Genomic DNA, 16180 nt, shown 5'->3' with positions numbered 1-16180 from the left:
AAGTGGAGAATTATATCTGTACCCAGCAGTCCTAATAAAAAATGATTGCCTATTTCTGACTGTACATGGAGTAATTTATGCCATTATGCACTTATTAATAGGTATAGGGTGTCTCATCTCCTCCTGTGCTATAGTTACCAAAATTATACAAGTGTGTCTGAATAAATCCTTTTTCACCGGTAATAATCTGAGCTTGTTCTCTCACATCCTTAATTTCAGTGTAAGCAACAAAAAGTTTATTTTTCTTACTTTCGGTATTCACCCACTAGTTAAATTCAAAAGGAAGATCAGCTTGAAATACATTTTGAAGCTTTAACTCTTCAAGTTTCACTTAATTCTTTTTACATTTAGTTTTTAATTTTACTTTTTTTTTTTAATTTATTTTAAAAAGGCTGTGCAGGGTGTCAAGGACAAATGGAAAAGCAATGAGATTTTAAAGATGCTGTCTAGATGGAATTTAGAGCAACATATACATATTTATGTACACCCACTGCAGTTCAAGGCTAGCAGTTCTTAATCAGTTAAGCCCATTATGACTTCTGGATTTGATTCTTGAACTTTTATCTGAACTGTCTTTTCAGGCAAAAGATCTTGATTTGTCAGGTAAAGCCAGTAGGAGAATATAAAAAAAAAAACCCACATTCATCAAATTCATCCAGGTTTACCAGTAGTTGTGAGATTCTGAAATGTATTTTCTTTTCAGTACATGGCTTATTTTTAATTAAATTGGCAAGACTTCAATTATCTTAAGTAAGTAAATACATTATGTATTCATTTAGAGACCCTATATTGACACTTAGTGCAAGTTGCACTTATTTTGACAAATTTTAGGCAGAAAATTTCTCAGGGGAGTCCTGCTTTCTGTCATTCAAAAAGCTTTTATAATCATTTAGTCCAAAATGGTGATGTAGGCCGAAGTTTGAATCCCTGGCATATTGCTATAATGCTGCATTAGCTTAATCCTTCATTTTCTTGTCAATTAAGGACTTATCTTTATTCACAGATTCACTTATCTGTTATTCTTAGAGTATTTTAATGCTAGTAGTTAAAATCCCTTTGTTTATGGCAATAAGGCACCATTCAGTTTGTGAACTTTATAAAACCAACCTCTGCCAATTTTGCTGTTTGAGAATTGCTGTAAAGAAGTGTTCCCACAGTAATTACTTATTCCAGAGATGTTCACTAAAGAATGAAGTAAGGCGAAAGTGTATAAAACAATTGTGCACTGAGGCAAGTTTTACCCAGCACCTTCCCAGAAACTCAGGGCATTAAAACAAAAGAAACCCCCCCCCCCCCCCAAAAAAAAAAAAACTCCTTGCAAAACAGTACACAGAAATCTGTTGTCTTTAATGTAGTTGCATATAGTGACTTTACAAATATTGGCAATTACTTAAGGTATTCACATTTAAATTAGATCTGGCCAAAAGGTTGGCAAAAAGTGAGGGAGGAGGAGCAGGGGGGGTTAGCAACAGCTTTTCAACGCGAGGCTCAGCTGCCCATCATTACTCACTTTCAATAGTTTGGGTCATGGCTAGTGTCACTCATTTTAATACGTACTTAGTGACATTGAAGTAGGAATGGCCAGGCTGAGATAAAGAAATATGCAATAAAAAAAATTGTCACAAAGTGTTTCTAGTTGAATATTTCTTATGGAACGTGAGCTGTTCTTTTTTTTTTAAACTTGGTTGCATTTGAAAATATATTTTAATTTTAAGTGGGGTAGGAAGGAAGAGTGAGTACTATTAATATTCAATGGCAATTGTGGAAAAGTGCCATGAGTTTGTACTTGGAGCATTTAATTTCAGCAGTACTGGCAGAATGCATTTAGACCAGCAAACTGTTGTTGAAAGCTTTGTGAAAAGTTTAATGAGGCCAGGAGTTTACCCATGGCAACTGCCCCAGTCACTTCAAGCATCACTTTTGAGAAACAACTAGCAATTCTGGAAGCTTTTATTTTTGTGCTACTTGAGCAGATCTAATCAACAAAAAGCATAAAAAAGTATTTTACTTCAAAATGGAGTGAATTCTGCCTTGGAGACTCTTAGTGTAAATGCATCATCTTTAGTGTAGCATAGGAAAGAAAGAAAAGAAAACAAGTCTGTTAAGTTCTATTCACATCTGATTTTTAGTATTAATAAAGAGGTAGATGTGTTCTGCTTCTCAAACTTCAGAAGCCATATTTCTTCACAAGTAATAAGGAGCTTGTCTTACAAACTCTGAGGTAATTCTATCCTTTTGCTTTTATCTAAGTGAGGAAGAAAATAAAAAAAGGAAAAGTGTGCCTGTTTTAGTGACTTTGTTCATCTGAAGAAGTTGATGAAGATTTCTCCTGATAAGCTGCAACACTATTAGGGTGCTTCTTATCTTTTCATTCATTATTGCTGCTTCAGGGATAGAGCTAGAATAATTGACTAAACAAAACAAAACTGCTTTGCAATTAGTCAAATCCCGAAGCTTTGCAAAAAAGTATTCAAATATCCCTTTTCAACATTAATTTTCCTCAGGGAAAAGCTTTGCATGCTAGTTTTAAAGACCAAGCTTAATAGATGTCTTCTACTTTTCGAAATATTTCATAACTGGGTAGTAACTGGACTTTAACCTAGAAAACTGGGTTCTCTCATTATTGGCTTTTTCCAAGGCTGAACCATTATTCTGTCATTCACTTTTTTGCCTACAGCTTAATGGCAGAGGACGACCTGGTGCTACATTTTCTGCAAGATGGGAATTGTCAGCAGAAAAATCATGTTTTAAAACTGATTCCTTCTGTCTGACTTTCAAGTATGCTGCTTGAGACTAAATTAGTGTCTTTTTTGAGAGTGTCTGGTTTTGAGAGCTGTTATATACCTGTCATACCAGACAGACAGACAGACAGACAGACAGACAGACATTCTGTCTTTGTTGTGAACCACAGTGATCTCTAACCAACAGAGATTACTGAGAAAATGTATGGCTGCTGGTTCCAAGTGACCTGTGTACTAAACCCTGAGCCCTGTGCTCATCTTCCTGGTGAACCCTGACTCCAGCTCTGCATTCCTCCCATGTTATTTAAAAATGACATTTGCCTGCCAGAAGCACAGCATGAGCAATAGCTGTAAAATGTTGCCTAAGGATGGAAATACTACTGAGAGAGTTTCACAATTAGGTTAACTTTTCTCTTGCAAGGAAAATATTTTGCATGGCATGTGCTTGAAAACAGGCATTGTCTGTTACCATTGTCCTTGCCTTTTAATAATTAAACTGTTTTTTTGTAAAACTTGGGTTAACGTGAACCGTCCTTCTATTTTAATTATTGAATGTCTCAATATGTATATTGTTTCACAGGTTTTAATTCCTGGCTCCTTTTGGAAAGCATTAACATACGCTTGTTTTACATTAGATAACACCAGGACTGTGTAAAAGCAGGTGATCTCGTGCATATACAGCTACCTCATTTTACAGTATTTTCTATGCCATTCCTTCTCTGGAATACTATATTAAATGCTGTTCTGGTAATGAAATTGTAAACTATAATCTCCTCAGCCACGTCATGCTTCAGATTCCATTAAATGATCACTGTCTTATCTTTTAAATGATCAGCACAGCAAATACTTAACTCTAAACTTCTGGATAATTCAGTTGTCATAAGCAATCATTTATAAACTGATTCTTCTCCAGTCTATGGAGCAGAGAATCCAGCTGGGCCCTGCTGTTAAGCTCTATGCAGTAATCCAAATGATAGGAGAGGAGACAACCTGAGCAGAACTTGATAAGTTAATGCACTTGCTAAGTGCATCTTTCCTCGCTGTATTGAAGGCGGTTTTTATTCCTTTATTGAATGATGACTAGTCAGCAGAAACAAGTTGCCAGTTAATTAAATTTGCTTTTGACAAGGTAAGGGGTGCATGTCCTAAGAATTTGTATTGATTTCCAGTTAGATCACCCAAGAATTTGCATCACCTAAATGAGCAATAGTTGAACCCGGGTGTTGATGCTAGGAGAGGGGGAAGAAGCTCACTAATGGCTTTCTGCAGCACAGTCACAGAGCAGCTGTGTGTAAGGGCAGCCATCGGGCCTCAGAACTTGGCTAAGGAGATCTGCAGCTCAGAATTCTTTCCTAACAGAATCCTTTTCAGCAAGGTGCAGAATCTAGCCATGAATGAAACCCATCTGCCTGAAACTGTAAGGTGCATGTTGTCTTAGAATTGTACTAACTGTCCCCATGAATAGTATAGGCAAACCTGGAACTGGAAGTAGAAATATTTTTCTTTGTCTGCTGTGTATCTCAAAATCCAAAATCTGTTGAGTGGGTGAACCAGTTTTGAGAGCCTAGTCAAGAGCATTGATTTGTTTCTAATAAATCTTAATTGATAAGTAGCTTGCAAAAGATCCATTAGACTGAGGTAAAACACTGAAAAAGCACCTAGTGATGTTAAAATTTGTAATAAAAAACAATTTTGGAGAGATGGTCTCAGTGGCTTTCAGTGGAAAAAGTGTAGAACCTGAATTTGAGAGGGTGTTATCAATGCTTCGGAAAGCCCTTCAAACACAACACTTTAAAACTCATAAATATGCTTTTCTAAGCCTTAAATATGGTTCTTTTGGCACTTTTGCATCTTATGAATTGCAGGCAGTTACAAGGATTATATCCCTGATGAGAGCATATAATGGATGTTATTCCATATATTTTATATAAGTGAAATACTGACATACACTGGAGTCACACATGTCCATGCCTAGATCATTTTACTACATGCAAATATGAGAAATGCAATAGATTCTCCTGTCTGGCTGCCTTTTGTCAGACCTCAGCATACCTTACAAATAGAACTACATTAGTCCAGATACAGGTAATGTCTTCCCAATGCTTTACAGTGCATAACTTTAAATTAATATCATTAAATGCAGCAAATTTATAATGAGAGTAGCAGGCTTGACACTTGCTCTGAGATGAAGCAGTTGTATAAAGGGCTTTTTAAATACTAATTTTATATTTTAAATTTTTTTACAGTTTGTATTCCTTCCGCTTTTATGCCAAAAATGTTTTTCCCAATGACATAATGCAGTTCCTTTTTTTCCAGCAGTTTCTTGAAAAAGTTACTCTAGCTTCACTTTCTGTTCTCTTGCAATACTTATAAACTTCAGAGTATCTGGGTTTATTTTGAGCAGTTTTAGAGGCATATGGCTCTGCTGTCATTATGGATGTGAGATTTCCCAGATATTATTTGCATAGCTCAGCCTGAACAACTCTAGAGCTTGAACTTTTCCATGCTCAAACTTTTTCTTCAGGTGTACTCTTGATGTGGATTTTGTTACATCTACTTAAACGTATTAGATATCTGCAGGTCAATATCTAGCCAATTAGTAAGATTATTCTTCTAAATAGAAAGTGAAATGGTAAGATTGTGCAGATTTCCCAAAATAGCAAAATTCCATTGTGAAAAGTATGGATATTTTAACACATTATGTTCTGAAAATGTGCTATATTTTTGTAGATTTTGAAGAATGTTTTCAATTCCCAAATATTTTAGCATACCCTTAAAAAAAGTATTTTAGTACTTTTTTTTTTTTTTTAAGGAATAATTTGATCACGTTTTTTCTTTGGGTCTAAGTTGAATTTGGTATGTTGTATGTTAAAAAATTCCAGACCAATAAAACCAAACCAAAGGCCTGTAAATCCTGTCCTATTTCTGATCTGGGTAAACATACAAAAAGTAGTATGTAACGCATTCTAGTGTGAAAGGCTTGTTATTGAACATCCCCCTTTTGTGAAGACAGGAGAACCTATAAATCTGGTTCCTCTAAATGGGTGATTTAAGGTAATATTAGCCTTGTGAAGGCAGGGTCATGGAATATTGACTAAAGCTGAGGTAATTTGGGGATGGGGAGGTGATTTTTTAAAAAGGCCAAGCTGTACAGCTTTCATTACATTCAGTGAAGACACAGAGAACTTTCTTTCTGATTAACAAACTTCCCTATCCCAGTACTGAGACTGTGGCACACCCCTACACTGCTGAAAAATCTGTAAACCTCTTTACTAATTCAATGGGATACTCACACATTTTGTAAGGTTTTTTCTGGTGTGAAGAACAGAAGCAGATGGGACATGAGATGGTAACCATGTAAACTTCAGTATAATGTCTATTCACAAGGAGAATGAATTATCGTTTGCCTTTAGTATTCATGGGACTGACTGTTTTCTGAGTGCTTCATTATACAGATATTTTGTTGTTGATACAGAATATGGGGTAAAATTTCCTCTGTTAAAGCATGTAGAATATGTCTAGTATTTGCTAGGCAGCAATAAAATGTAAAATGTGTCAGCCTGTCTCCTCTACACAGTAGGAACTCAAATGCCTGTTAGCCACCATGAACCTTCCATTTTATACTGTAAAATTTGTATTTCAAGTTTTCCCAACTTCACCACACCAGCATCAAGTCTGTTTTGTAACAGACTGGTTAAAAAATCAATTCCTTTATTAAAAGGATGAGTTTGTCCAATCTTTTCAACTTTGAGAAAGTAGAATTGTGTCTTTATTGACAAGGGAAAAAAAAAGGAAGAAAAGACACTAAAGAGAAACCTAATCCAGGCGATAGTTTAAATTATCTGTATTTTTACACTTGGATGATAACATTTTGAAGGTACTGGATCCCTGCCTGTGAAAAGGTATCAGTTTGCTTTCAGCAGACTATTATGTTTACAACATATTTATGTGAACAAAATACAATAATAACAATATTTCAGTGATTATTGACTGTGTTTGGCTTAATACTGGGTTGCAGTCATGGCTAAGATGTCCTTTGTATTTGATGGAATGATGAGCTAGTCTTTTTTTTTTTTCAGCTTCTGGTTTTGGTAATGATCCCCCTGCTGTTTTGTAACATTCTGGTAGCAGTTACAAACCTCAGCCATGGAGGTTTAAACTCCACTGTAGTAAAGGCTGTAAAAATTTCCGCTAGAAACCCGTTTTAAGTTTATATGATTCCTTAATCTCTGTGCAGCTTGCAAGAACTCCAATAAAAGGTGCTTAGCTCTGCTCTTGTTAGCTGGCAAAGTTGCAGCAATATGGACTTGAATATGGAGCAGTTTTAACTTTTTGAAAGGGAATCCAACCCATCTATGGCCACCTGTGAACTTTTCCTGGAGGTGTTTCTACTGGAAGAGTAGCAGCTCATGCTGCCTGTAGCATTAATAAAGCTTTAGTAATTCATTAAGAATCAATCTGTAAATGCATTTTTCAGCAAATCAGTGTCAGTAAGATAAAGCTGTGGTTATAAAGAGCTGTTCAGTTCTTCATTTCATTGTTATGTGGATAGGATTATCTCAGTACTATTTATAAGTTGTGCTTTTTTCACTTCTCCATTTCTAAAAGTCCTAGAAGGTCAGTATTGTGAGGTGAAATAGAAAGGTAATAAAAACAAATATTAAATCTACCAGGTGAAAATTACTGACTGATTTAGAAAGGAATAAATACAAACACTTTTCTTGGGTTACTCTGGGCTGCTGAAAGAGCATTGTTGAATTATATAGGAATAGGCAGGTTTGGAAGGATGCTGTGAATGTTTGGTGCTTACAGCAGTAGCAACAAAGTATGAAACATTTGTGATGGGTAAAGTGATTCATAGACCTACGAATAAGACATAATCTTACATGGAGAAGACAAGTAAAATAAAACCTTACAGAGGTAAAGGTTGGAAAACATGAAGAATTGGTCAGATAAATAGTGATGTTTCTTCATCTTTTCTGTATTTACTCATTTTTTATGGATTAGGCAGTTGACTATCCTAAGCCAGAGGTCATAGCTGTATCTTTATGTTAGTAGGCTGGGATTTACCTTCTTGAATATATTTGCAACCTTTTTCTTGGTAACATTGACTCTTAATGAAGTGTTCTGTGACAACGACTTCCAGGATCTAGGTATGAGCTGTATGGAAATGTACTTTTCTTGTAGGTTTTAGAGATGCTGCCTGATAATTGTATTTGAGGCTCCCTAATGGGAAAGAGGGAATAATCATTACCACATCCTCTATCCAGCTAGTAATTTTGGAGCTTTCTAATTTGCTTCATGTTCTTACACCATAGGTCATCCTCTTTGCTTTTCTCTTGTTGCCTTCTGGGACATCTTTTATTGGCAAACTTACTAGAATTGTACCTGGACTTTGTAATTTCTTTTGTTCCTTATTCTTTTAAGTTTCTAGTATTATTTTTGCCTCCCCCTGAGCATATGTTTGTATTCTTACAGGTATGTAGACAATAACTGTCTTAAGTTGTAATAGCCAATTAAGAGTGCATCATTTTGTGTATGTATATTTAATTAGGTACAGAAGGTATGTACAAATGTATACACATACACACACACACACACACACACATATATATATATGCATAACAATGTATATGTGCTATGTCATGACCTGATTTGAAGTCTGATTGAAATTTGAGAGTAAATGTTTGCTCTCCTGCAACACTGTGTCTTTACCAGAAGCGTCTCTAGGTTTCCACCACACTGAAATATAAAAGGTTTGTAACACTACATCAGCAGTGTGTGTGATCTGTGCCATGTGTTTAAAAATTAGGTTTCAGGTTTCCTTGGTAGGAGTGTAGGTCAAGTGCTTGAAGGATAGTTGTCACTGCAGAAGTAATTTTGTTTGTTTTCCTGTGAAAAATTTTTGTTTTCTCCAATTTTCTCAATTTCTTGTTTTCTCCATCTAGAGCAATGTGACAACTGCTCTCAACACACTGCATTTGGGGTGTGTCTTGCAGGTCTAGTGGACATCAGGAATACTTTATTTCTTTATCTGCTTCTCTTCAGTGATGAGTACATCAGTGCCAGCACCCTTGGGCAGCAGAGTCTGAGACTGCTGGAGTGCCACTCTTGGTGGCCAGGTCATGGCTAAGCCACAGGCACATGGTGGCTTAGTCACTGCTGCTGGCATGGTGCTCTCCCGTGTCTGACTGCATCCAGCCAGAAATGGGAGAAAACTGAGTCACACTTTCCTTTCATGAGAAGACAGGTAAATACAGTTTGCTTTAAGTCATGGCAAAGATTCCCTAAAATTATCCTCTGTAGAAACCCATGGTAAATTAGAAAATTTTATTTCAAAATACTACCCATCAGGACATGACTAATTTTAAGCTTTGCCTGGGAGTCAAACATAATCACTTTTCTAAGTATACTGGCTGCACTGGACCATATTGCTGTCATACATGTTAAAATATGCTACTTTTTTTTCCTAATCCAGGCATGGTTGGAATGTGTTAGACTACTAAGAGTAGTCTAGGTGAATGTGTTCTGTTTTGATGTGTTTGGAGGGCAAATACTGCCTGAGAGAAAGCAGCTCTGCTCTCCCAAAAGCCATTCTCCCCATCAAACCCAGTGTGTTTTGTTCATGTTCCTCCTGCAGCTCCTAAGGTGACCATTTGTGATCCCAGGTGCAATCCTCATGAGCTGTAAAGCATTAGACACTTGTACTTTGCCTTCTAGCTCCTGGACTTTGCTGTGTGATTTATGCCCTAACAAACTGATTTATGTTTTCAGGTGGTGTGTACCCACCACAGGCTTTTTACTTGCCTCAATCCCAGCTCATAGTAATAGTACAGAGAGACAAACTTCAGTCCACATCTGTACCAAATTCTCTAAAGTTCCCAAGCAGTTAAACTGGGGAAGCCTTACTGGGCAATTCTTTATATATATATAATATATTTATTTATTTGTTTGATTGATTTAGGTTTTGGTTGGTTATTTATTTGTTTATTTTTAACCACAATACGATTATTTTATGGTCTGGGGAAATGGCAAGTTCATGTGATTGCTCTTTTTTCTTTTGCGTTTGTCCCCCTTTTTTTTCATGGTAGGCTGATTAGAATGTAATGCAGCTGTTGATTAAGTGAAGTGGCTACAAGTTTAATGCAAATGTAACACACTTCAGAGTTGTGTACACAGTCCTTTCAAACTGGTTGGATTTGTGGGATGTTTTGTTTTGTTTCCATTTGGAGTTTTTTGTGAGTGTTTGGGGAGAATAGTGGCGTTTGGTTTTTTTGTTTTGTATGCTGGGGGGGCAGGGAGGGTTCTGTTCCTTTTGTTGTTGTTTTCTTACACGCCAAAGCACAGCTGATGATGAGGGTGCTCCAGAGCAGGAGGGGACATTATTCTCTGTGCTACTCAGGACCTAGGAGGGAGCTCCATTTAGTCTGACACGGAGGTATAAATGAGACCGGCAAAATATCCTTCATCTTCTGAGTACCCTTTTGGCTTCTGCCTGTTTTCTCCGGTTGCTGGTTTCTCTCCGCCTTCCAGAAGATTCTTGCTCCCGGGGGACGCCCGGGCTTCCCGAGGCGCTGGCCGCTAGAGGATGCTCCTGGTCCGGCGCCGGAGAGCAGCGTGCCCGGGCCGGGCATCCTCCATCCTCCTCCTCAGCTCCCAGCCCGGCTCGTCCCCCCTCGGGCTCCACCCGCACAGCCTGGGCTGTACAAACCGCGGCTTTGTGCTGCCCAGAGCCAGGAGGCTTCTGCTGCCCAAATGGGAAAGGATAGCCAGCCAATTCGCAGGCAAAACTGCAAAATACTTATGGCAATCAGAGAACCACACTGAAGGAATTTGAGTGTGTTTCCTATGGTGAAGTTGTTGGGCTTATTGAGGTGACACTCTGAATGGCATGTTTGCAGTGTGCTCCACAGTATGAGAGTCCTGCTGTGGATGGTCCCACTCTGGATGTGATTTAGATGTTCAGCTAGCTTTCATTTTTTTGTCCAATCTTTTAAAGTGATCCAAATCTCAATTCTCAAATGAGGTTTGAGGCTTATTTTTCAATAAATATAATGGAAAATATATTCTTCATTAAAAAAAAAAAAAAAAAAAAAGGACTATTTAGAATGTGTAGTTTTTCAAGAAAGGCACACACATTAAATTAATTCTGTATTTTAAATAAAACACAACAAATACCTCCCCCCTAGAAACCCTTAACCAATCAAACAAAATCTAACAAAATCAAAATTGCCTTTAAGTAAAAAGCAAAGCATAAAGTTTACAAAGTTATATATGGAAAGGTTCCTTTAGTTCTCTACTGCCCTTCCAAAATTCTGTTGTAACATAAACAAGTTCTCTGGCACATAAAGCACAGGATTTTGTATGGCAGTAGCATGAAAAAAAATAACATAGAGTATTTTTAAGGTACCAAAGTGAAGTACTCAAAGGTTAAAAAACTGGCAGATTTGAGGTCATTTAAGATGGCTCATTAGTTCAGGTGCACCAGAGCAGTCTTTAACTCTATAATTATCTACTGCCTCTTTCTCTCTCCCCACGTCCTACCTCCTGTGGGATTTCTGCCTTATCCAGACCCCAAATTAGACCTGCCCATGGAACTTGTGCAGTGGAAAAGACAGTTCATTCCTTGCAAGTGGATGGTGTGTAGTAGATAAATCAGAGACTACAGGAAAGGAAATATATCGGTGAAAAGCTAGATAAGACTCTGAAAAATAGGCCTGTACTCTTGTCCCTGCCAGTGATGTTTAGCAAAGTCAATAATTTTTTCATATCATGCGTGTATTCCCCGGCTTCTGCTGCCTTGAGATCCTACACTATGATTAATCAGAGGCTTGAACACCCATGTCTGCTCCTGAAGTCACTAGAGAGTTGCTTTAAGTCTACAGAATAATGAGTAGTGCTATCTTCTCTTACAGCTCATGTGCCAGATGTCTCAGATTTGGTGTACCTGTGTCTCTCTCCCTGCACATCTTTTGTCATCTGTACAAGACAGATGCTGACTTTTTTTCCAGGTTGCAGTAAAAATAATACAGCTGAATCTCTTGTATCCTCTGATGATTAGCTCCAAACAACTGCCTGGGCAAAGTAAATTAATTTGTCTTCAGAACAGGTTTTGAACCACAGATAGGAAAAAAAGTGTGATACAAAGGATTGCAATATCAGTAGTGGAACAAAACAAAATAGTGAACTGCTTTTAAAATGAGCATTGTCTATCTTCTGCATTGAATGAAGCAACATTAGTTCTGTGTGTTAAAGACTATAAGCTATTTAATAATCAAGCCCAGATAAGCATTTAGGCTGAGTTTAAATTGCACATTAATTCTGCAGTTTCCAAATATGTGCATACTGAATTCTGTATCTGGAGTGATATTGCTCAATGGTGTGTATAGAGTTAAAAAAAACAAAACAAAACAAAACACACACAAAAAAAAACAACCAAAAAAACCAAAAAAAACAACCAAGTACCTTCATTAACAAGAAGCTAGTGTTTTCTAGTAAGGAAGTTTGTGCAGCTCCAGGTAAGCATTTAAAATATGGTTAATTTACAATTTTTTTTGTTTTCTATTTGGTTCCTTGGTTAAATTGTATAAAAGTAAAATCTGTTTCCTGCTACAGGAATGAAAGAACTTGGCTGTATTTAGAGCAAAAACTCATGTAGGAATGGATCTGTTTTTTCAGTTGAGGAACCTGTCGCTCTTTGTAACATGATGTGATGTTCCTAATGAAGAAGAATAGAGTTGCTGTGTTCCTGTCCCTTATTTCTGTGTTTCACTGCCTGTTAACAAAACAATTGATAATTGTAAATGAGGGTCCTGAGCTTCCATTACAGCTGCTTGCCTTTTGCTATAAAAATAAACTGGAATATACCTGCAATCTGAATAGAGATAGATCCAGCTTCTTGGTTATTTGGTCTCCTAACATTTTTATTTATCTTCTCAAGTGATTTAGGAACCATACTCTAATTCCCTGCTCAAATTGTGTTTACAAAGACATTTAATTCCTAATTCATTCCTACTTGTCAGGAAATCCTTCCAAGAAGTGTAAAAGAATGGTGGTGGCTGTGGAATGTATTAAAATATTGTTGTTATTTAAAGTAATTTTTCAACAAATTTTCATTCCTTGAACTTCATTGAACTTCAACTTAGAATTTAGAAATTAGAAAAAATGCTGGAGGCTTTTGAAATTTCACATCACAGAAAAAAATAAGGAGGCTGCAGAGCAGAATAGATTTCTTAAATCAGGTTAGGAAATTTCCATCAGTACCTAACACTTTAAAAGCTCCTAAGGTCAAAGTTACTTTTATTACTTTTGTGTTTTTCTGCAGTGATAGCATTTTGTTACACTATTGAGTGGGTTACAGTGTGTTTCCCTGGTCTTTTATGTTTGGTTTGATTTCAGTGTCTTGGCTTGAGGTTGAATATATCTTTAATAATGTCTTTTTTTAGCATGTCCCTTTTTTATGAGTAAGAGTATTTGAACAACCTTTACTCTAATCAAGTGAAACTTTTGTGAAAGGATATATAGAATTGAAATTGGGTCCTCTTCAAAGTCTTGGAGCTGTGAAAGTTAGTGAGGCAGGAGGGGAGCATGAGATCAAAAACAGCTAGTCAGCACCACCTTGTACTTCCCAGGGTAAGATGTTAGTGCTGGTGTTTTACAAATGTGTTGTTTGGGAAGCTCGGTCAAAGTGATTTCAAGAAGGTTTCACCTCTGGCAGAGGTGAGTGACTGCTTGGGGGTGGAGACCTGGCAGGGGCACCACAGCATCAGCTCATCCTGGTGGTGCCTGCTGTCAGGCAGTGGTGACAGTGAGAGCCCTGTTTCCCCATTTTTTCTTGTTTAATTCCAGGGAAGACTCGTTGTTCAGAATGGTCCTGTTGGTAATTTATGATGTCATGTGCAACCAAATATGCACTTTGGCCATTTTTTATGCGTTTTGCTAACGATAGGTCACACAGTTTCATGGGAAGGTTTTAAAGATTAAAGTCATCAGAAAAGGCAGCCCTGGTGACTGATATTCTCTGACCCCATGACCTACCAAAGGCCATAGAGCCACACTAAATAAAGCTGTCTCAAGCTTATCACTTCTGTTGTGCTCTAACACAGAGTTTAAAAAGACGATCAGGTTTGACTTAAAGACTTTCAGGATTTATCTGACATATCCTTAAACAGGCAGCTTTAATTAAAATATACTCTTTGTCTTTAAAATGTCATTCCTCCAATAGGAATTATTCTAGCTTTCTCTTGCAACAAATTATTTTCTATAAGTAGTGTTTTCCCACCTACATACCAGAAGGTACTCATTGACTGATTTAAATTCATTTTTAATATATACAACTCTCTATTATACATAGAATGTGATCTAGTAGGAAGAGATCCCTCTTCTTATGATATAGGGAAGTCCTCCTTGTGAAGTACAAACATCCTGGAATTGGTGGGCTTCTCCCATCTGTGCAAGTAAAGACCAGTCCCAAATGCTGCAATTCAGCATGACAGTTTCTGCAATTTCTTTCAAAGGCATTGAAAAACAGCTCTCCTCAGCTCAGTCCTCAAGAAACAAGAATAATAGAATCCTTTTTATTTTCATTCTTTCTTGCCTGGTATCGTAGCAAAGATAAATGTAAAATGCTGGGATAGCATCATGAGTCACCAGCAAAGTGGGTAGTACATCAGGTGCCACAAAGAACAGCCTCAGCTCTACCTGTAAAGCCCAGGAATTTTGGCAATCATGTCATGCTGGAATGGACAGGACTACAACAAGCAGAATGTTCCAATTTTCATGTGTCCCTTTGAGTTGCCTTAAAACTGGCCCCAATACAAGCAGGGAGCACCTTCTGGCTTTGCTTGGCTGTGGGATGCTTTGACTGTCAGGAGCAAGGGGAACACAAAAGTCCCCAACTGCTTTCTCATGCCCTTCTGCATGGGGCTCATACTCAGAAAGCTTCATTTTTTTGTTACATTTTTATTTGTTATCTTAACCAATTTACGTTTTAGATATCTGTCTTTACTGTAAAGGTATTCTCCAGTAGAAGCCCATTATATTGTGACTTCATACAACATACAATATATATTTAGCTCTAAAGACTGCACTTCTTGTCACTCTAGCTTTTTAATTTACTGTGTTTCTTGCTGCTGGCACCTTTGAAACTCAGTGGAGCCCTGCAGGGGTGTCTCAATCTCCTGTTTCCTATCTCCTTTGAGCTATTGCATTACAATCATCTGTCAAAGATGAGCGGGAGTCAAGGAAATGGAGCACCTCAAGTGGCTGACACTGCTGAGCAGATATCCTTCTATTTTTGCTGAGTGTTTACATACCTCTAGAGTACAGACGTGGCTGAGCTGGATTAGATGAACAGAAAGTTTTTAACACCTTCTTCATCTTAGAATAATAGCAGTTCTAATTCTATATGAAAATGATACTATTTTAACAACTTCTACGACAATTTATACATACAATTCCTTTACAATTCTGACAACAACCTATACATACAATTCCTTTACAATTCCTTCCATGGCTGCAGTCATGATGTCTTATGCCAGGCATAAATGCGTGTGCACTGTGTTGTACTCGTTTAATGTGGTTAAAAAAAAAAAAAACTATTGCGCCTCTTGAGGATTAGCTAAGGAATCAATCTGAGAAGGAGGAGGATGCACACTGTTTGTATCCCATTTCCATTCTAGAGCAGCATCAGGAATGAGAATGTAGGCAAAATGAACCGTCACAGGGTGCTGCTCCCAGTGGTAGTGACTGGCACTGGAATCAATTCTGTAGGAACTACGATAAGTATTTGGCAGAAGTTTAGCTAGTAAAAGTGATTGCAGCTCAAGGGAAATATACATTGGAATACCACAGAGTACCCTTTAAAGTACTAACAGCAGTAAAAGTTTAGCTACTGCAGGTATCCTATAGCCTACAATGCTACATACATTTCAGGTAAGACTCTCCTTTTTCTCATCATTTTGTTGAGGCGGGTTTATTAAATTATATTGAAGAAGACTTTATAACTATGTATTTTTCTTATTCTAAAACAAACCATAATTTTCCTGCTCACATCTTAAAAATTTTGAAGTGGCCAAATATTCGTTGAGTCCCTGGTTCTAAACCCAGTATTTTATTGGAATTCCCAGTTAAGTCAATTTCTTCCATGATTCATTTCACTTGGCAACAGAAATGTAAGCTCTGGCCTCTGGCCCTAATGAAATCCTTCAAATGCAGTCTACATAGCAAGAGGTGAAGGGGGCAAGGCACAGTTTAATTTCCCAATAACACTTTATGGCAGGCTTTTCAAATGTACTTGCTTCTGGAGTTTTCTAACATTGAAACTAGTCAATTTGCAGCCGAAAAGTTGCTGTATTCAAATTGCTTACATGAGAGAGGTTGGAGGGCAGTGCGACACAGGACCTTCCTGCTAAATTGCTAATCCAAACTGGGCCTTAGTG

The sequence above is a fragment of the Vidua macroura genome, chromosome 2 (assembly GCF_024509145.1).
Source record: "Vidua macroura isolate BioBank_ID:100142 chromosome 2, ASM2450914v1, whole genome shotgun sequence".
Taxonomy (NCBI): domain Eukaryota; kingdom Metazoa; phylum Chordata; class Aves; order Passeriformes; family Viduidae; genus Vidua; species Vidua macroura.
Note: the sequence above shows the minus strand (reverse complement) of the source record.